A 23540-nucleotide genomic window follows, 5' to 3' on the forward strand; every position below is an offset into this window, starting at 1 on the left:
TTTGTAGAAATACACTATTATGTATTTGTGGGCGAAAACTCCTAAAATTATAAGGCATAAATAAGACCCCTCATTGAGACTCATAACAAGGTAAAGGCGTTAGACTATGAGTAGGATTTGAAAATGTAAGCATTTTCAGTGTGTAAAAAATATACGAACCGAAAAGTAACATGGTAACTCAGATAATTCGAAGAATATTTTGTGGGAGAGCAGATTAGCTGTTCAGACTTATCGAACAAATCATTACTTCCAATTCGCACCTAAATCTACTCAGAGTTCAACAAGGACTAAGTTAGAGCACTAATAATAGTAATTATAATCTTATAATGATTGTAATTATAAATGTAATAATTAAAAAGTATTTTTGAGGGAATTAGTCAAAACATCAGCGCACTCATTGGAATAGTTTCCTTCTGAACAAATTCTTCTCTGAATCCCTCTGGATTATCTTGGCAACAGCCTTTTATAAGTCTTCCTCTATTACATGAACTCGTCTCTCCCTTAGAGCATTCATTTTAGCCTCTGTAAAGACTCCCTTGACTTTAGCACCCGAAAAGCCAGGCATCGTCTCAGCAATTTTACGCAAGTTAATCCCTCTTGTCTGGTTCATTTTACGTGAATAATTTTTTTAGAATATGATGACGATGATTACTTTAATGGTTCATAGGGGATCAGCTTAGCTGTCATGACATTTCATTAAATTTACTATGAGCAGCTATAAGTGGAATTAAATAAACACCGGTCTCACTCTGGATCGAACAAGGACATATGCAAGACCTCCTCCCTTTCGATCCTCAATGATAACCTTTTAACTCCCAAAAAAACCGTCAACGTTACTTTCCAATATTCATGTGTATACACATTATTGGTTACACAAATTCGCAGAATAATAATAACAGCTTGTGAAAATAAGAATCACTATCATTACGTTGAATTGGATGAGGAGCAAGCACCTATGAGACGAATGGATCAATCACAAGTCCTGCTCCTTATCAAAGGAAGACATAGGCAGGGATTACTCTATTGACAATCCTCAAATCAACTCTGAGTCTAGTAAGGACTTACCTTTATAACTCTTCAACAAATCCTCAGTCTAACTCTTTCTTATAATGAGACACACACTCGTGGTACTAGTTTATACTTATTTGTTATCTCCAAAAGAATAATGATAACAGTTAAAAAAAAATGAAAAAACTTTGTTCAAATTTGTCAATAACAAAAAGACTCAGACACTTACAAGGACTGCTATGAGTTGACTTAGAGTTATAAATTGTAATCATTTTTGGAGTGCAAAAAAAAAAGAAAAATGAACGTGGTAATCCTGACAAATTAAATAATGTTTGGGAGGAGAGTAGCTTAGCTGTCATGACGTCTCATTAGATTACCTACAAGCACCCTGAATAGGAAGGAAATAAACAAAAGGCAAACTTCTTATCAAGCATGGGCATATGTGTAGCGAACAATCAACATCACTAATTATTGTCTTAGTCCATTCCTTTTCTTTCTTTATTTTCCTTTTAAACGTCTTAATTCTTTTTTTATAAAGTACTGCATATATATACATAGTAAAATTTATATGTAATTAAATACAGATCATAAATAAATCCATTATCAAACTTATAACATCCAGCACCCATTGCTGTATTTACTCGTCCTCACAATTCTACAAAATGGTGACCCCCATCCACATCGATATAAATCACTCAGATGTCTATCCCCAATTCTACTCTGAGTCGGACAAGGACGGTCATTTACAACTCTTCAACCAATCATGAGTGTTATTTTTCGTCACACACTCGTGCTTAAACTTTTTATATAGACGTTGTCTTCCTCAAAAATGAAAAGGATAATGACAAAAAAAATAGAATTGTATAAAATATGACCTCCCGTGATGATGAAATAAAAGGAACTGAGAATGAACGTGATAATCCTTGAAGAATTGAGTCAATTTTGGAAAGAGAGGAGCTTAAGTTTGATGACCTTCAAGCAGCCGTGCGAGGAAAGATATAAACGCAACTCCTGTAACGTATACATTAAGAACAAAAACAATAACTACTCCGATGTGGATCCTAAATTCTACTCCGGGTCCAACAAATACTTACAATTATAACTCCGAAGTAAGCCCTCATGGTTACTCTCCTTCTTTTATGGAGACGCTCACCAGTTATTACTCTGTATTTAAATGTTCTCTCCTTAATCATAGTAACTTACGAAAATGAAAATAAATACATTTTTTGACAAAAAATATGGAAGTGTATAAAATATAACTTTCCTGTATGTAAAAATAAAAGAACCCTGGAAATGAAGGGTGTAATCTTGACAATTTAAATAATTTTTGAGAGGGGAGAAGCTTAACTATCATGACGTTTTATTAGCTCAGATGCAAGCCGCCATTAGAGGAAGGAAATACAACACATCATCTTCCGATCCCTTTTACTACGAGTCCAACAAAGAATTACCCTTATAACTCCCGAGCAAATCCTCATGGTTGCTTGCCGTCTTCCATGGTCGCACCCACAAGTTATTACATTGTATTGAGATGTTCTCTCCTCAAGAAGGAAAAATAATCATAATAACGTTATATATAATAAACATCTTTCAGGTTGACAACAGACACAAAACTCTCACTATATAACAATATTGGGTACAATTTAATTTTCCTTAAAAGGTAGTAAAGTACGTGATGCTCCCGTTTTGGATGGCTGTTCTATGCAATATATATGTACTTGCGTAGCTCCTTTTTGTTTGTAAGATGTTAATAATTTAAAATGCGACCTATTTAAGAAAAAAAAAAAAAAAAACATTAATACATTTTTTTCAAGGAGGATCACATTATGTATTTTGCACACGATTTTTATCTATTTTCTTTTTCAATTATAATTTAAATTTGAGCCACACAAATGCTTTACTCAGAGTTTTTCCTCCATAAACACTATACTTATTAGATATTGTCATATTTTTCGTTAATTATTCGGTTTAGTCCAGGCATACGCCCAGTGCATTCAGTTCTTAGAATTGTCCGTAATTAGTATTCTGTTATATAGGATCACGAAGCAGTCTACTCTAGTTCTATCTGTCAGTGCATAAATAAGGTAAAATTGATCCCTCGTGACGTCATGAAAAGGTTTTTCTTTTTTTATTATTCCGTTATATAAGATAATCTATGAAAGCAAAAATAATATAAATATGTTCAAAGATTATTTTAAGATTAATCATAATTTCCCTCTTCACTTTGATTTTTCCAAAAAAATACAGTCACTGAGTAATAAGCTGGGCTTCCAAATGCTCTGCAATATCACATGTTCACTGAGTCATTGTGTTGTAGACAGTGCGTCGCGGGTAAGATGAAACTTTGTAAACAATAAGTCTTAGCGAAAATAAGTAATTCGTCCGACTTTAATATTATTGTGCCTTTTCTTCCGCAACCCGTACTTTGAAAACCACGGTAATAGATCATGGTAAAAAAAACAAAACATTTATGACCAATTTTTTATGGGAGTTTATCCCTTTTTTTTTCTACTGTTTATATTATTACTTACACCAAAACCTATTATTCTATATGATATTTTAATAAAAAAATACAACTTTCTTAAACGTCAGAACAATTGAATAAAATTTTTAGGATTTACAGAATACAGTACTTTGCAAAGGATGTTCCATTTAAATACCTGCAATTGCAAAAAAAAAAAAAAAATGAATAGACAAAGTACTTTCATATTGCGCAGTAATAAAGATTAAAGATGCTAATGTCGGATCAAAATTTATATGCTTTGCATTAACAAATTAATTTCATATCTTTACAAAATACTATCTTAATAAATGTTTTAACGTCCATTGTACTTTGTGTTTGATCCATGACCCTTGATCTGTAATTTTGAAGGTTATCTTGAGGGGAATTATTTTCCAGAAAATAGTGTCATTAAACAAAGCAACGTATTGGTTTTTTTTAGAATGGGTGAAAAATTAAGCATTTATCTACGTTAAATATACATGACGTCAAATTTATTTACCCCATTTAAGTAATGAAAATCCAGCATTGCTATGTAGATCCCCAAAATACTTCTAGACTTCCGCTCACGCCTCCTGCAAGTTTTTCTCGTACCGTAAATCCGTATTTGTAATATACCCAAAAAAAAAAATAACTGAATTCTGGCCTGCCTCAATAGGGTCCTACTCCAACCCTTATCTCAGCCCTCTGGGAATATCTGTTGCACCTCCCTTCCAAATTTGGATTTGCTCTGAGATGTCATCTTGACAGTGTGATCCGCTATGGAATTGGCATTCATCGTCAAGAGCTGCCAATCTCTTAGCCGACGCATTGAGGCAAGGTTTACTCGTGAAGGAAGACATATTGAAATAAAAAATAAAGTAATTAAACACGTCTCAAATAGTTTCTTAGTTGTTATTTCCTGATTCCATAAAAATCACGTTTTTCGTAAAGTTTTGGGTATCCACTCCATATATAGGTTTTTTTATCTCAGCACAAAACTTTAATTGAAATAGTTTACAATTATAATAGATAATTTCTTGCTAATTTAATATATAAGGGCTTATTAATTTAGTCTAATAACTAAATAAGGTGTTTTTCTTACAATTGATTTATAAGTGTACAACATTTTTATGTCAAACTAAATAAGATTTTGCCATGTAAGTACTTGATTTGATTGATTGGTAAAACCTACATATATAGATTACTGTAAATATATTTGCTTAGATACCTACACTAAATATCTTGTTAATCAAATTGATTAAACGTGTCGATAAACATATTTGAAATGATAAAAAATTTATATTAATATATATCAAGTATTCATTTGTCTTACATGCATGATTGATGTTTAGGTTTTTTTAAGCTTTAAAAGTATCTTAATGTTACTAAGAATTATTTATAAAACTGCAAGGGCGTTCCCAAGGGGTGGGCTGGAGCAGATTTAGGCCCCTCCCCTCCAAATAAAAATCGAGGAAATTATTTATTTTTAGTAGATTTTTTTTTGGTCAGGATGAAAAAATTATACGCAAAAATAGGGGTGAAAATTATTCACAAATTTATTATTTATATAAAAAAAGTCATTCAGGCAAATTATGCAACAGATATAACAATTTTATATCGGAGATTTATAATTTATTTTTCTACAAATTTAACATTTTCTAAATAGCTGGGGTTTTTTTAATTTTATTTTCTCAACAATTTCTTTTTTTATTTTGTGAATAGGTATGGTTTTTTGAAGTTATTTCAAAAACGTTAACATTTGGATTTTTGTATTTAATTCCAAAAACCAAGGGCCCACTCCAAAAAAATATATATAATCCTCACTTAACGTAGTAGGTTTGATCTACCAAAAATTATTGTATGTGGCATTTGTGGGAGCTTTAGTGGGTTAATAAGAATTATTTATTGACTGAAATGGACCAAAATTTGTCAAAGAATTCAAACATAATCCACACTTAATTTTGAAAAAAATCATTTAGCCTGCTTTTTCAATGACGGGCTACATATGTCTTACTTATTTTATACTTCATATATACAATCAGTCTAATATTTCATTTACGTATTAGATTCAATTATATGCTAATTATTCAAATTATGTACTCAAATGAGTTCAGATATTCTAGAATGATAACAAGGGGTTATATCCTTTTTTTGATTTCAGGACTTATGTTGGTGCCCATATGGGCCCTTTCAAGCAAAAACCGTCCATATCTCATTATTTTATGTTTACATTCAATTTGGGGTATTTTATGTTCAATTTGCAGGGCCTTTAAAAGGCTAATAAGAATAATTTGTTGATGGAACTGGACGAATATTCGTCGAAGAATACAGATGTAATCCACACTTAATTTTGAGAAAAATCATTCTAGCTTGCTTTGATGTTGACAGGTCACATATTTTGAAGTATTCACTTTTTATTCTTACACCCATTGTAGCAATACATTTGTCCATCATTGTCCTAAATCTTTGTCCAAATCATACCAACATTACGCTCGATACTGACATTTTGGCGCCCAGTGCTCCTCTACAGAGGGCTTTATCCTGGTGATATTTTGGTGGTTGATTGCAGAGGTTGTTTTTTTTAATGGTGTTTTACACATGGTAGTCAAGGGAGTTCAGGTTCGGTGATGATAGAGGGCAAAGTTCCTTAGACCAAATTCCCTCTGACCCTATTTTGTATGTTTTTTTTAATGGTATCTATTTTATCAATTAGCAGACTGGATGAAAAAGTTTTTTTTTTTTTTTCATTACAACCGATGACTCCTAAAATTCAAATCAAACACTTGAAAGCATCTGAATTCCTGAAGTTGCTCCTGTCAATTGCCCACACTATCAAAAGTAAACAGTAAAAGATATGTGCGTTCACTTTATTCCGCAACACATACTTTCTTCAAAAGCAAAATATCAAAGCACCTAATTTAACAAAACTTCATCAAATCTGTTATTGTAATTCGTAAAGGAAGCAATAAGTTATTGTAAACAAGGGTCCAAGCGATATCGAGACATACTGCATAAACTCACTTTTGGAATATCCAATGAAATTTACCAACATTTTGAATATTTTCATGAGGATTTCCGTTTTTTCCTTCTTCAAAAATCCTCTCAAAGAAAAAATGGATGTCGATCAATCCCACAAAAAAACAAAATGTTTTACAAATATTTGGTCTAGATCTGTTTAATATAAAATTTCATTTTAGACGGAAACTCTAGATGAATTATTGAGGATATCAATTGTGTTTCAAAATGGTGAGTATCGACCACCTATAACAGGGTATCAATAAATTATATTTCTATAATATGGAATTACCTAGCAAACACAAAAATGTACAGTAAATTATGTTGTCAGCTGTCGATTTTTCTACATATTTTCTCCTAATAAGTGTTCTGAACATTGATTAATCGAATTAAAATTTCATCTTTTTAAGATGTGTACAATTATCAACAACTATTGAATAATGACTATAATATATATTTATATTAAAATAGTCTAACAGCTGTCAAATGATTTTAGGTCTTTTTCTGTTTCTTTTAGGAGTAGATGTTCCAAAAACCATTGAAAGTAACGACATGACAACTTGTAAATCAGTTGGGAAGGGTAGAAAATCGGCCAATAGTTTGAGAATTAAAAAATTGGTCCACCTTTTCAAATAAATTAAAATTGTGTCGACGATCTAAGATTGTAGGTCTTGACCGTAATATTGGGATGGATCACTTAAGTCCGAACTGTGGAAAAATTGGTCGTGGACCGATTTGCAATACTAATATTACTAGCATGTTATCCATTTGTGTTTATTTTGGTATAACCGGTCACAAAAAAAAAGAAAAGAAAAAAAATAGGTTTAGATCGGTCTCAAAGAAAAAATATGTCTTACAAAAAATAGGTCTAGCTCTGTCTAATATATAATTCGGTGAAGACTGAGTCTATATATGAAATTTAATAACGTCAGTTGTGTTTCAAAATTGTGAAAATTTGTCTACAATAAAGTCCCAATATAAATAAATGACTTGCATAAATCAAGAGGAGTAAGAAAATCCGTTCATGGATTAAGACTGAAAAAAAATCATCGTTTTGAAAGTGATTAAATTTGATATACGTCTGAGATCGCAGTCTAAACCGTAATATCCGTCTAAATCCATCTAGAAAAATACCTTAAGTCCGAATCAGAAAAAAAAATCAATCTTAGACCAAGTCTCAAACGCTAGTAAATAGTAGTATGAGAAGGGTTTTGTTCTAAAAATCATCGACGGATCTAAAACCGTTATGATTTTGAGTGATACAAACTCATTCAATCCTTTAAAGGAGTTCGATCTGGAATGGTCTCAAAGAAAAATTCGATCTGGAGAGGTCTAATTTAAAATTCAGTTGATACCAATTTTATAAATGAGTTGTACATGACGTTGGTTTTGTTTCAAAAAGGTGAACATCCACATGCAATAACTCCCCATGAATTTAAATATGTTGCATTAATCAGGTTTGTACATCTCATACATCCGCCAGATAGAGTGGAAAATTCGACCATAGATCGTGACCGGGAAAAGTGTTTTATGTATTCAGATTGAAAAAATTGGTCCACGATTTAACTGCGATTAATTGGTATGTTAACAAAAAATCATAATTTTGTATTTTTTACATATTAACTATTATGAAATTTTAGCGGCAAAATGCAATGATTCAAAAATTACTTTACCTGGTTGAGTATCGATGGATTAATTGCAATTTTTCTTAGCAAAATTTTAAACCTTTTATCCCCCGCAATCGTCACACTTTTCATGAGGATTTGTTTGTTTATTCTATTGGAACGCTAAATGGTGCATCTAATTTCAAAACATCGTCATAAGAAGCCATACTTATTAATACTAAATAATGTATCTTGCAGTTGACATTACAACTATTACAATTCAGCTGAGCATAATAAAATTTGTCCACTTAATAAATAAAATACTAGTTTACCTCAAATATATTCAAATATTGTTCAAATCAACCAGAGAGACTCGGAAGTCGAAAAATATAAGCAATGAGTGACTATATGATAAATCATTAACTGAATAATTAGTACGAAAAAGAATCATATGGTAAAGCTACTTAATCCTTCTGTGATTTTTTTTATTGGGGTGTCTTTTACGTTTTTAACATATCTACTGTCTGAGATTGCAGTCCAAATTCTTTAGGGAAAAAAATAACTGAACCGAAAAAAAAGTTGGATCGAGTCACAACACTAGTAATCCCTCCCACAAAGAATATTTTTATGTTATGATGAGGACTATGACTCATATTGATGTTAAGTATGTACATGAATTGATTAGTTAACCATCATTGTGTGTATGGTAATGTCTGATATATGTATTTATATACACTTGAACAAAGGAATAATTTACGAGAGGAACAGTACTGGAATAATCTCTTGTGACGTGGTTGTGAAGCAATATGCTACCGGTTCTTTTCATTAGAACAAACCATAAATCTTTCTCCTAGTTGAAAAGAAGAAGAACAAAATCCACAAATCAATATTTGTATTAGACTATTGTGAAATGGCAAAAGATACATGTTTTGTGCCTTCAACACCAAACGATGTTAGAATGATATCTCTCAATATTTGATGTAGGCTACATAATTTGTATTCTGTTCCGAATCATCGTTAATATCTATGAACAAATTATTATCATTTATCTTTGAGTGTGTCGTTTATTACACTCCCAGTAGGAAAACTTGATTTTCACAATAAAAGAATCAGAAATTGACAAATTATAAGGCTGAAAGGGACCATATGAGGGATAATGTAAGGCTCTTAAATCAAATAAAAGTTCTAAACTATAGTTAAAACTCAAGGGATTCTTTACTCATACCACCAATTTGAATAAAAATCCTATAGGTGAATTAATAATATCTCTTGGATATTGATCTGTAAGTACGCGTATATTTATATACAATACAAAAAATGCATATGTTGGTAGTCAGTCAACACAAAAACAAGCTAGAATTATTTTTCTCAAAATTGAGTTTGGATGACATTTGTATTTCTTGGACAAATTATCGTCAATTTCTATAAATAAATCATTATGTTGAACCTTTGGGTGTGCAGCAAATTGCACTCTGAAGGAGTATAAATATTGATCCTCTTAATTAAAGACTGACAAATTATATATAAATGGGGGTCTATCGGGCCCAACCTCCCTTGAATTAAGTTACAGCTCTTGGGTATCTTAATTTATCTCAGTAATTTGAGTCATAAGCCTATAATTGACTCAAATATGTCTATTCATGTGGTGCGGTAGAATTCTAAAGCAAAGTTTTATTTTAAAAACCTCGTGGAACCGAAACAGTTAGCCTTATCGAGGGGCATTATCTCCTTTTACGATTTGAGCAACGACTCAATGTTCCTGGGAATTTTTATCCACTAAAGAGAGCTGCAGATAATGCCCATTCCATGGGATTTGAAAATGTCTTTGGCATTAAATTATAAGGAGGAAGCTGACAAAATTTGCGACAAGTTTTGAAAAATATTAGGCCTGCCATTGTCGTGGAAGAAGAGAATCATGGGTTCAATTTTAAAAGTAAAAGATGGAAAGAGATTCACTTTGCAACTTCAAATATCGTCAGGATGTATATTTTTCAATGCTCCTTGCAAGGACTTTGGAAAATTGTTTAATACAGTTATTCATGCTTTTGATGACTGTCCTTCACTAGATACACTGAAAAAATTCATGTTGCTTAACATAGCAGGAATAAGTGATAAATTCGTGACTCAATATTTATTCGGGCTCACTTCAAAAATGTCGAGTGCTCCTACAAAACTCGGGCCATAGAGTTGGCTCTCTCGAGCTGTAGAAATAGGATAGCAGAGAAGCTGACAGAAGGCGTCCCTATCCTAAATGAATAATTTAGAGCTATTTTTATTTCAACAGCTCCAAGATACTCTGTCTTTGCCATTAAAAAATTCCAGATTATTCTAATCTAACGTGGAAGTACACAGGGATTTGATACGCTACTATCCATATGGTTTGAAAGACAATATGACGTTTCTTCGCCGTCTAATACACATCCACAGACACTTTAAAAAGTTTAGTGCATCCAATGCTTAATTGTTGTCTTTTTGTCTCCATCTTACGTTGGTTTTGTTTTTTAGTTGTATGATTTTGATAGTTTTTATTCATTTGTTTTCTACCTGATCATTTTACTAATTTTAATGAGGATTTTTATGAAATGTGAGTAACTACTAAAGAGTATTTTAATTATCGTTATACTCCCCGTGCTAATTAACTATTGTAATGACTTTAGTTAAGGGGTTTTAATTGTAAACTAAAATGTGTATTTATATTTGTTTTTATATGTAAATTCTCTAAACAAATAATGTCTTTATGTGAAAAAAAAAAAATATATGTCTATGAAATATTGGGATATATTTACCATGCGTCATATTCATGTTAATACTGAAGATTGTTTTTCAAACTTTATTGTAAAATAGTTCAAATTAACTTTAAACCAAGAGTTGTAATTTGATTTAAGGGATGTTGGGCCGAAGCTAACCCCTTTGAAATATAATTTCTCAGTCTTTAATTGAGACAATCAATATTTTATTTGAGTGAATTAGAATTAATTCAACATGTTTTATTCAATATCAATAATGGCCTTTTCCCTCTTCCTGAAGGCCACAAAGACCATACAGATGAATTCTTCAAACAAGTTAGTCCATGTAACGTTGAAGGTGGACACCAAAGATCTCACAGATCCATGAGGTTTGTTGCAGGAAGCTCCCTCTAACTTTGATTGGATGAAATAACCCACAGGATTGATATCGTGGGGTAGGCCCTGGGAGGCCACATGTTCTTGGACTCTAAACAACCTCTTCTCCTTTGTGGGCATAGTAATGAGATGTTTCTTCCTTCTTGCTCTAGATTATGCTTTCAAGTCATTTTCTATTCATCCTTCACAGCGTAATCTCGATCACATTCATCTTCTTGGGGATACTGATAATCGTCCTCAATGGATTTCTAGCAAGGCAGTTTTTGACAGGCATAATCATAGCGTTGTTCTTATTGTTCGTTTGTGACCTTTCCAAGAATTTATGACGACTCTTCCTTGGGTTTAAAATATTTTTTTAATGTCATAGACGGCCGTCCTGCTGAGCTTGAGGTCATTGGCAAATTTGGATGGGTTCTTCTAGCCCGTGAGCATTGTCAGCCAAAGAATTATTCTGGGTTCTGTTTTGTTGTCTTTGCAGATACAGACAATATTTAAAAATAAGAGCAATTGCAAACGATTATTAGAATATACAGTAGCCTCACTTTTGGAAAATTCCATTCAAACTATGAACATTGCTTTAAATTTTAACTTCAATATGACGCAGGGGGTATATGAAATAAAAAAAATTATTAATTTTTTTTTACTCTTCCTGATTTTTGCTCACGATTGTTTAAATAGTGACGCAGCCCATATTGAATACTTTGTGATACAACTACTAGCAAAGGATTGCCTGACGTTGCTCGAGTAAAGCAGGGAGAGGGAAATCACATTGAAAATGGTCAAATTAATTGAGAAAATTAAAAAAAATATTCAGATAATACTTCCATATACGAATAATTATAATATGAATGTTTCGTTGTTTTCGAAAAAGATCATGATAATTCTAATTCTCTTGGATTCTGCAAACTATATCAATTCGTTTAAGTAAGATAATTTACAAAGTCACATCATCGCAACTACTTCCCCCCCCCCTAAAAAACAAAAACAAAAAATCCTTTTATTATTGCCTCTTGTAACCTTAGAAGAAGTATTATGAATATAAAAAAAACTTTGCGTTATAAACTTGAAATAACATACCTACATTTATGCATCTAAGAAATTGTCTAGATGATATTTACTTCAAAAAATTATCAAATCGAAATTTGCAAAGAAAATGACAATAAAACTTTTTTGCACAAAAATAATTTATAGTATTTATTAGAATTTAATGGAAGCACAAACCCATTAATATTTTTTTTGTACTTGCAAAAACAAAAAAGTTATGAAGAATAATATTGTCGAAAAAAAACAACTCGATAACTTGTTTATTTTTACAAATACTGCCAAAATTATGTTTCTGGAAATTAAAAATACTTCATTTTTCGTCATTTTTTGCGCTAAACGCATCGTTTTGTGTCATTTTTTTCTTAAAAAACTTATAATTGACGTTGATTGAAAAAAAGAAAGAATAAATAAAAAAAATGAAAAATTATTCAGTAAATGAGAGTTATTTTAATTAAACACCAATTTTTTTTTTTTTTTTTTTTTTGGCTCATTTATATGCAAACGAAGCTCCAGATCAATTTATTCAAAGTTTATTCCATTTATTAATCCCATATTCCATTAGAAGGTCAATTTGTTTTACCTGATATAAACAAAATTGCAATTTTCACCGATTTTCTTTTTTTAACCAATAACTTTTTTGATTTCGAATGAATTTAGAAAACGTAGTATCTCCTATAGTTGTTTTCGAAACGCCAATCACTTATTGATAAGTAACTCAACCCCCTACCTAGTCTCTTTAGCTGCAAAAAACGGTTTTTGGGTATAGCATAAGCCCCCCTAAATAACCTCCCCAAAATCGACACCCCCGTCGTAGCCTGTCCCAGCTCAAAAGAGGGAGCCATGCAAAATTTCAGCCTCCTAAGTAAAATGGTGTGGGGATGTATCAAGGTCATCTACACACATACACAATCTCTCTTTTATAAATATATACAGATGTAATACTTAGTGTATTAAAAATTAATAATAATTATGAAGTCACATTTTGAAATCACAGTATGCCTTTATTTAAAAATACAATGTTATGAGAATGCACGTTGAATGCATTATTTTGTTCAAATAGTCAAATAACACAACATAATAATATTATGTGAATAAACGCATTAGATCAAATATAATAATTTACTGATATACAACTTATGTTTTTTTCAAAAGTGATTGCAAATACCCCATAAATTACCGGCCCTGCGCTACCTTTCTTTGAAAATGACATAAATATAGTTCGAGGGCATCCGAAAGGGATGGATTGGAGAGGCTGTAGCCCTAGCCAAGGTAAGAAAGTTGTGCTTTTACTGATTTTTTTTTTTTTTGTCGGATTGAATAAATTTAACGCTTGATTTTTTTTTTAAGCGGGTAAATTATGCAGGAGAGCTAAAAACTTTCGTAACTATTATAGCCTCAGTCCCTATTAAGTTCAGTTCAGTCTCGATCCGGTCCTGTTTAGTAGTGACTTTCAGTCCTTAAACGTATAAAGTTTGGTCCTTGATGACGTCACTCAACTAAATTTTCTTATTTTTTGAGTCAGTTCTAATACAGAAGGTCCAAAGGAACGGTCTTAAAAATGGACTGGGCAGGACCGAATAAATAAGAACTGATACAAGACTAATCACTGCTAATGAGCGCCACGTTCTTTAAAAGCTGCTCCAAAACTAGACAACACAGAACTCACATCTGTTGATCACTTTTGATCTTATTCTGTATAAAAAGAAATGGCTGTATTATACCAAAAAATGACACAAATTTGAATTATGTATCTCAAACTGATAGGGCAATCCTAAGGACCGGTCTTATCAGTCCATGGTATCGGACTGTATTGGACAAAATAAATAAGAATTATCACAACACTACGCAGAGATGTCTGCAAGATTATATTTTGGGATGGGTATTTTGAATTTTTTTCTTCCTTCGAGAGTGATAATTTTTTTTGGCCCATAGAAAAATTCCGTAATTTTAGAGGGTATAACCCCTCTAACCCAGATCCTGCGAATACCCCGTCGTATCCAACTAAATTACAACAAAAATTTAATCAAGTAGTTTTTGTTTTCTGATTAGTTTTATAGCTTGACGCTGAGTTATCTGTCAGGACTGATTTAATTTAGTTTTGATTCTTTCTCCCCTGTGAGTAGTGTTAAGATGAGACGGATATTCATTTTTTGTGGGATCGGAGTTGGTTTAAACATATACATATATTCAGGTTCATTTTGGTTATTATATTCGAATATTGGTTTCATGATAATGATAGTATAGGGTTGATCTTTTATTATTTTCAATCCGGAATGACATTGGTGCAAAATCACGGAGAAGGACAACGAGGCATCTTATTTCCCAACAGAGCAAAAGAAAATGGGAGGAAATTTCTTCTCTTTTCATAGGGAAAAAAATAACGGTTGATGCCACCTTGACTCAGCAGAAAAGCCACTACATTGCAACTGAACATCAAGACAATAATATCTCAGCTTCAGTGAGACATGTATTCAGAAAAAAAAAATCCAGTGACCAGCCCTCCCATTTTTTTGAAGAGGAAGGAGAGACTCGATGACGTTGCTTACATCAAACTTTTGGATAAGAAACTGCAAACTTGGACTAAAGAAAAGTTTGGGGACAAATTTGTTTTATCTCAAAACGGTCCTTTGTATCATCACACTTCAAAGGCCCAAGCCTTCCTCAAAGACAAATTTTCCAAGATTGAAGGACCTCAGCATGTGGCTTCCCTCCTTTCCAGGCACAACCCCTTGGACAACTCTATCTAGGTGCATCTGGAGGAGAGAGTATATACTACTCCACACACGACTGTCCCGTCTCTTGAGGTTTCAATCAAGTGCAGTGGGCAAAGCTCGATACTGACTACATAGTCAGTGGCTGGGCTGGATTTAGGGCTCGTATTGATGCAATTATTAAAGCTGAGGACTCATATATACAAAAAAAGTTGTGCCTAGCATTATTTATTGATAATTTTGTCAAATAAATGTTCTCACAAAACAGTTTGTCTAAATGTTACTACTCAAACATTGAAAATAATAAAATGTGTTCCACTAAATAGGATCAACCCTCCGTAGAAGCAACAATTTATGAGTTAATCTACAACTAATAGAGTTATTTATTCTGTTTTTGCCATTTACTCAATAAATGGCAATGTATATTTTTTTCTTGTTTAAAGATTATGTCATTTTAACGATATGTGCATAACATGCCTAGATATTTAAATATGCAAATTATGCATTTTTTTAATAAACACGCTTCACTTGTAAAAAAATAAATGCCATAAATGTATTCATAGAGGTAAATATTTTAATGATCTATTGACTAGTTTTGTTATTCCGTCTGAAAATCTTAGAACGGTCTGAAGCCTTGATGAGTTTTAAAAAACCTTGTTTTTTAGCTTGTCTTATCTAGAGTGACTCTAAGGAGAAGAGGCAATATGCCAGTCAAAAATATAAGGAATATAAAAACATGTTCACTAATTCACACACCATTCATCCATGAACATTTTTTCTTTTTTCCATAATCATTTCCCAAAGAGCATAAACACACGGCACCCTCCATGGGTCACGGAAACTGCAATCTGTGATGCATATACCCATGAGGAGGGATATATTTAAATTAAACATGATAACCCTGACAATTTGAAGAGTGTTCTAGAGCAGAGGCCCAAACTTTTGTGAGTTCAACCCTTAAAATATGTTGCTAAATAAAAAATCATAGTCGAATCCCAAAATTGTAGGATTCTTCGTATCCAATTTATTTTTGTTGGAGGAATATCTATTGGGAAAAATACTTTCTCAAAGGATCCAGGAAGGACTTGAAAAAAATATTTAAATTCATCATTATTTAAGTTTTAATTGAACAATTTAAATTATATTCTTTTATTTTGGAAATCATCTGGTGCCCCACATTTTGGAGAACCACAGTTCTAGAGGAGATTAGTTTAGTTGTATTAGATTTTATTAGTTTAACTACAAGCATCTATGACGAGGGGGGAGAAGGAATAAACAAGGACATTTGCTAGAATTACTCCGATGTGAATTCTCATTTCTACTCAGAGTCTAACAAGGACCTACAATTACAACTAATTATCAAATCATCAAAGTAACTCTCCGTCAATAATGAGAACAAAGAAAAGTTCAATCTGGTGGCACAAATATCAATGATAGCTTTTATGTTACACATGCACTGAAAAGTTGCAGCATTCAGAGATAGATGGCGCTTTTTTTAAATTAACCTCATTTTTAGTGTGTACCAGCCTTTCAAAGAGAACTGTCAAATTTTCATGATAATCTGTTTTCAGTTTTTGAGTAATTGTGCTAATTCTTTGGCTACTTTCGTTATTTTTAAAACAATTGATCAAAAAACAAATTGTGTTTTATTCTTATACTGCTTCTCGATAGGTAAAACTACCGTTCAAGCTACGAAATGGCTTGGAAAGTGTCATGTAGACTTCGTTACATAAAGTTACTAAAAAAATCATTTAAAAAAAATGTATTTTCTTTGTTAAAGACCAAAAAAGGATTAGGGATTAGACCTATTCTTCATAAGAAGGGACATATACATCACTGCGGGTTGGCAGGGATGTTAATCAAAAGCATTTTGGGAATGTTAAAAAAAAGAAACGGAAAATGAAAATAATAACCACGACAATTTAAAAAATCTTTGGCGCAGAGAACAGCAAATCTGAGCAGCTGTGAAATGAACGAAATAAATATACTACCCTTCCATATCAAACAAGGGCATTTGCAAAAATTACTGTGTTTTCGATCTTCAATTATTATAACTTATAAATCTGCAAACAAATTATGAGCCTTACTCTTCGTCATTATGAGAACCCGATCTTATCATACAGATAACAATATTGAAGAGTGAATGGCAAGGACTTACTCCTCAGGGATACTTTCTGTCATTCAACAGGACATACATACACTTGTGGCTAGAGTCTATACATTGATGTTCTCTCAAGAATGGTAAAATAGTGATTAGATCTTCCCAAAATAATTTGAAATTTAATATTAATAGTCGTAAAGTAAGATGATAATTTATAAAATTTTGGGGATATTAAAAAAAGAAACAGAAAATTAATCTGGTAACCCTGACAATTTGTAGAATGATTTAGAGGAGAGTCGATTAGTTGTCATGACGTTTCATTAGATTGGCTATAAATAAGCTGTGATAAGGAGGGAGGGGAAAAAGGAAATAAACAAGGATTAAGGGCATGCGTTAATCCAAGCTTGATCCTCAAATCTACCCGGAGTCCATTAAGGACTTACAATTATAACTCCAAAATAAATCCTCAGCTTTATACATCGTCTTTTATGAGCAAACATAATCTCGTTTCATATTCATAATTGGTATCTTCTTTCTAGTAGACAAGGAAGTTCACTTCTCAGAAATCCAATAATAATGACATCATCTTATGAAAAAATCACTTTCCAGTATCCCAATTTAAAAAAGAAAATGAAGGAGCTAAAAACTACAGCGGATTCTCTTCACTATATATATTTGTTAAAACTGTGATATTTATTTACAAAAATCATATCCCTTACAATAGCATAGGCTTTAAAATGTGCATAGCCCGAGTTGATAACTCTATACCAATCAGTAATCAAGATTATATTCTTTGTAAATCGATCATAAAACCGTTTTGAACCATTTGACGAAAGTTGAATACAAAAAGAAACTCGAAATGAAGAGGAATCGTGTTTTATCAAGACAATCTCTCGCTGCAAGCATCTTTGATGATGTGTCAGAAGTTCCAGGAACTCGGATGGAAAGTTCTTTTACATTCAGCCAACAGTCCAGACAAGTTACTATTGCCTATTCTTGTCTAGGGACAACGCGCTTGGGGGTACAACCTCAGTAAAGGCTTGAGAAAAGGGAATTATAAAGTAAAATCATCGTTGGCAGCAAGTCATCGAACAGAACGGGCATTATTTTTCTCTAATCCGATGATTGTAACACTTCATATCAAGCATTTAAATAAAGGGGAAAAAACAAAATTGATTTTACCCTAATCTAATATTTCTACAACTCATAAATCCGATATGGGGAGGTAATCGGTCCATAGATTGAGACCAAAAAATCGGTCTACGATTTGAAAATGATTTAATTTTTATCTTCTATTGATGATCGCCGCCTGGACCGAAGGATCCCTTCAATTCGGTTCAGAAAAAAAAATCACTTAATACAAAATTGAAAAAAAAAGTGGGATCTTGGAACGAGTCGCAACACTAATTATTATGTACCTATTTCTATGAATATATAGATAGATAAAATGGCAAATGAATCATTGGACATTTATAATTAACTATACGAGTATATGTCATTCAAATCCTTTTATGAATTAACATTTATGACATTTTAACTGTTTAAATTCTGTTGATTGGTGTAACAAGGGACGTCTTTTAATTACTTTATAGTTGATATAAATGGCAATGCTTATGAGTGGTGCGTCAAGATAAAAACAATCTTAAATAAAAATTAAAAGAAGGTAAAAATCACATTAAATGTTTTACTTAATATATATAAACATCCCCATATTAAGAGTAAATATACCAAAGTGTTTTAGGCATAGTTTATAACTTTTATTTGATTTAAGAGGTCTATATTGACACAGATACGGCCCCTTTCAAATACATTAAATCTATCAATTTATCATTCTATTATTGTGACAACTTAAAGTAACATTTGCAACGCATACAACAGGTTAATAAGAATACAAAAATAATTTATACTTAATTCCAAGAAAAATTACTCTATCATGTATTTGTGTTGACTGGCCATAATTGTACTATTTATTCCTTTACTTCATATACAACAAGGTTAATAGAAATATAAGGTTATACCATAACGCGGGTACGACTGATGTTTGACTTCCACATCACGCTTTTTAATTTTTGATCGGTTGCATGTTTTGTCAAAATCTGTCTTTCTTCCCCAGCAGTTACTACGATACATCAAATTGAAAATGAGGACAATAGTGTTGTCATAGGCCATGATGATTGGTTGCATGTTTTGTGAAAATGTGCCTATCTTGCCTAGCAGTCGGTACGATACATCTAATTGAAAATCATTACAAGCCTGGTTACATGATGGTCTAACCTTGTATTTTTATTGACTTTGATATATAGCATACATATAGATCAATATTTCATATATATATATATGTTCAGATTTGTGGGCTAAGTTTAGGCACCCAAGAGTTTTAACGATAGTTTAGAACTCTTTTTTTAATTTATGATACTTATATTGGGTCCGATACATTTCTTATTCTTGTATTTTGATAATATCAATTTTGGCTACTTTAAATACAATTTGAGGCACACTCAAAGCTTTAATAAGTATATATTTTTGATACAAAATCAACTTTTTGTTCCACTATGAGTATTAATTTTGGGTGTTATGATTTACGATAATTTTCCATTCTAACTTTCTGAGTAGTTTTAAAGCATTTAAAAATTAGGTGCATCAACATAAAAACATATTCGAGTAAATTATTGCCTTATTATTCAAATTTGTGGGATAACTTAAGATACCCTAGAATTGCAGCTATAGTTTATAACCTTTATTTGGTTTGATATACTTATATTTGCCCCGATAGGTCACCTCTCAAACGTAATTTGTCAAATGAGTATTCTTTTATTGTGATGATCAATTAACTTTAAGTGCAATTTGTGAGTTATCCCAATGTCGAGTAAGAATAATAATTTGTAATTATTAACTGATGATAATTCGTCAAATAAAACAAATGTAACACAAACTCACCTTTGAGAAAAATTATTCTGGATTGCTTTAATGTAGACGGGCACATATTGCTACAATATATCATCATAGCAATCTATTATGCCTCATTTAAACTTTTCAGAAATAAATTTATACTAATGAATTATATTTCATCCTTCTTCCATTTTTTCTACGAATTCAGTACAATTGAACCTGCGAAGAAAATAGTTGGAACATGAATAGAAGAGGAGTATGGTATAGAAATTAAGAAATTAATTGTCTTGTGGCTATCCCCCCCCCCCTCCCCCACAACAAATACTCACCTAAAAGCAGACTTTGTCGTAATGAAAATTTTACAAGAAATATATTTCAACCAAACGACAGGGAAAGTCTTCAAAACGTTTCGCCTTTATGAATTTATTAATAGAGAATTTAAAAGATTACGGTCGTTTTAAATTATATATTTACAAGTATGAGCCTGCCCGTTCCAGAGAGGCACAGGGGATGAAAATCAAAAGTATGATGTAATGTCAATAACCACATCTACTCTTAAATTACCTAAAGTGAAGATCCCTGTATACATGCAACAACTACAAACCAACTTTAAAATTGCCTCCAAATAAATTAGTATCCTGTGCAATATCCAATGCTTCATTAGAATGCGTATGGTCCATCAGTACTTCAAAATAGTACAAAAGTATTAGTTTAAATTAGTTTTACGATGTCATTATTTGGATTTATTGAACAGATTAAATTCTCATAGGTGTTAATTTGAATTGCAGCAATCCAAGATTAATTAATTGGTTGATGCAATCTCCCTTCATGTTACTACTTAAGAAATTATTTAAATTGAATTCTCATAAGTGTTTATCCAAGACGAATAAACTGTTCAATACAATCTTCCCTTCACTTTTTATTTTTAATGGTAGATAAAGCTATATGAAAACAAAAACTTTTGCTAGGCAGCAAAAACGGAGGAGGAAGATGGATATCTTTCTTCTTATGTAAGATAACTATTTTGACGCTAAAGGCGCTAATTTGTTAATTTTTTACTACTATATTTTATTATTTTCTTTTAATATCATCAAGTAATTTGAGAGGTAGGGAGAAAAGTTGGGATGTTATTTTATTCTAAAGCACTATTTAGTCATATTCTACCCTAAGTTATTTACAAAGACATGTGATTTATTAAAAATATATTTATTATAATAATTGACTATTTAAACGAGTAAATAAAAAACAAGCCCCCCCCAAAAAACTAACTAAATGGTTCGTTTTTACTCCTTCTAATTACTTTTATAATATCATGCAACCTAAAATACGAGAAAAAAACGGAGGAAAGATCATAAATCACTTAGTAATTAGCCAACTCTAGGTCAATTCTTTGTAACTATAGAATCATTTTTCATTTATTTTTTTAAACTTTGTAGATAGGTGACTCATAGCATCTTGAAAGCATTCAATATTTAATGTGATTGTGATCACGTACCAATAATAAATTGAGTAAAAGAACCCCAACTTTTTCTCATTGTTAATTATTAAACAGGGAAAATAGCATCAAAAAACTCTTAAAGTTAAATAATGATGTGAAAAAAAATAAAAATGTTTATTACAGTAGGTAATTAATTATTTCACACAACACATCATTACAAAAAATATCACTCCACATCTGGCGAATGTTTATTTTGTTAATATTGCAATTGCTTTCTTGAATTAACTTATCAAATGTATGAATTGTTCAAAGAATCTCTCCATATATTTTTTCGCTAACTTTAAATGAGGATCAAAGCTGGATTTAATATTGACCTTTTAGTATAAATAGTCTGTAAATTGGTGAGTCTTGATGAGTTCTGATTGGGGATCAAAGACACGCAGTTGTCGAATTTTACAACAAAAAAAAAAAGCCTTCAGAAATGTTATGGGTTTCACAGGGGTTTTATTAATCAACAAAGGATAATAAAATTGTCAAAAGATGTTAAAAAACTGAAAACCCCCTTCCAACGTGAAGAAAAAAGAGAATTCTGCCGTGTTTGAACTTCAAACGTAATCGAAGAAGTCCCCATTTTAATCTCGTGCAGTCCGGTAAGACCAATTAAAGAATGACCAGATCCATGTACATATCTGCAAGGATGATGACTCATATCGTTTTAAAATATATTTAAAAGAGCAAATCCCAATTTATATATTTTTTTCATAAATACACACGGCCGAATATTTCATTGACATATTTGAGTGAATTAAAGGTTTATTATTCAAGATATTGTAAAGAGTTGAGATACTCCAAAATGTTAGCTGTACTTTATATCTTTTATTTGATTTAAAAGACCAATATGACCCCTTCTAATAAAAATCCATCAATTTCTATTGTGACAATCCATTTTGGTTTTTGTTTTAAGTGCAATTTACAATACACCTAAACACTTAATCAGTACAGCTTGTTGATATAAATCAATGAATATTCGTCGAAGGAATAAAAATGTAATCCATACTCTATTTTGATAAATAAAATCCTAGCTTGTTTTGGTGTTGACGGACCATCTCTCAACATTTCTTTCAACCTTAAATATACGTTGTTAAATCAAGAATCGTATTAGGATTAAAGCTATTGATTTTTTTTAAAGATATTTTTTAATCTTCCATAGTATTAAGGGACATGCAAAGTTTCAAAATTCATCTTCTTTTTTTTATATGATATCAACAAAAATATTTTGTATTTATTCTAATATAAATGGCCCGTTAACAGAAAAATCAAGTTAAAACGATTTTTATCAAAATTGAGATTGGATTGCATCCATAGTTTTCGATCAATTATCTTCTATTTTGATCAACAAATTATTATTATCAACCTTTTGATTGCGCTGCAAATTACACTTAAAGAAACCAAAATTAATCCCCAAATAAAGTAATAATTCATTGATAAATTTTATTTAAAGGGAGGCCCAATGTACAGAGTGAGGACCCAAAACTTGCAGGCACATGACTCATTTACAATAAACATGATTTTTATGGAATCAAGAAAAGACAACTAACTCAAAACCCAATTGTCATACGTTAAAATACTATATTTAACTACTTTTTTTATTCGATATGTCCTCCTTCACAAGCAATAACTTACTTGAAACGCAGGTGAACAGATTGCCTTCTCATGAGGAGGAAGGCCATCATTCTGCCGTCTCGGAGGAAGTCCAGATTTGGATGGGAGGAGCCAAATATATTCTGATACAAGAATATCAAAACTGCAAAGTCCAGTGAGTTTAGGTCAGCACTAGAGGAGGGCCACATTGAGGGGGGCAGAAGTCTGCCATATTGTTGCTGCAGATGTCAACTATCTTGGCGCGGAGGAGATCCCCACTGCCTTTGTTCCTCCTACATTTGACACTAAAAAAACACGGGATAGAAACAAAATTTGTATGTTATTGCTTTAACCGTCGTTTGGTTGCCTAATGAAAACTTGTAGTTAAAAATAATGGGTAATAAATCGTACATAAATATTAAACATTTTTGGTTCTCCATTCTGCAAGTCTCTTAAATTAAATAAAGCCTTTAAGTTATAACATA

General features: G+C 31.7%; 1 protein-coding gene and 1 long non-coding RNA gene across 3 annotated transcripts in view; one reads left to right on the forward strand and one right to left on the reverse strand.

The window, feature by feature from the left end:
• LOC121126195 (uncharacterized) overlaps window positions 1-23540 on the forward strand; it is a 123659-nt gene that overhangs the window by 45490 nt on the left and 54629 nt on the right. The window lies entirely within an intron of this gene.
• On the reverse strand, window positions 20097-23479 carry LOC139906569 (uncharacterized). The gene is made up of 2 exons (XR_011782196.1): window positions 23098-23479; window positions 20097-22103 (listed from the first exon to the last, which is right to left on the reverse strand). It is a non-coding gene; the product is annotated as an uncharacterized lncRNA (long non-coding RNA).

This window comes from Lepeophtheirus salmonis, chromosome 11 (genome assembly GCF_016086655.4).
Source record: "Lepeophtheirus salmonis chromosome 11, UVic_Lsal_1.4, whole genome shotgun sequence".
In the NCBI taxonomy this organism is placed as follows: domain Eukaryota; kingdom Metazoa; phylum Arthropoda; class Copepoda; order Siphonostomatoida; family Caligidae; genus Lepeophtheirus; species Lepeophtheirus salmonis.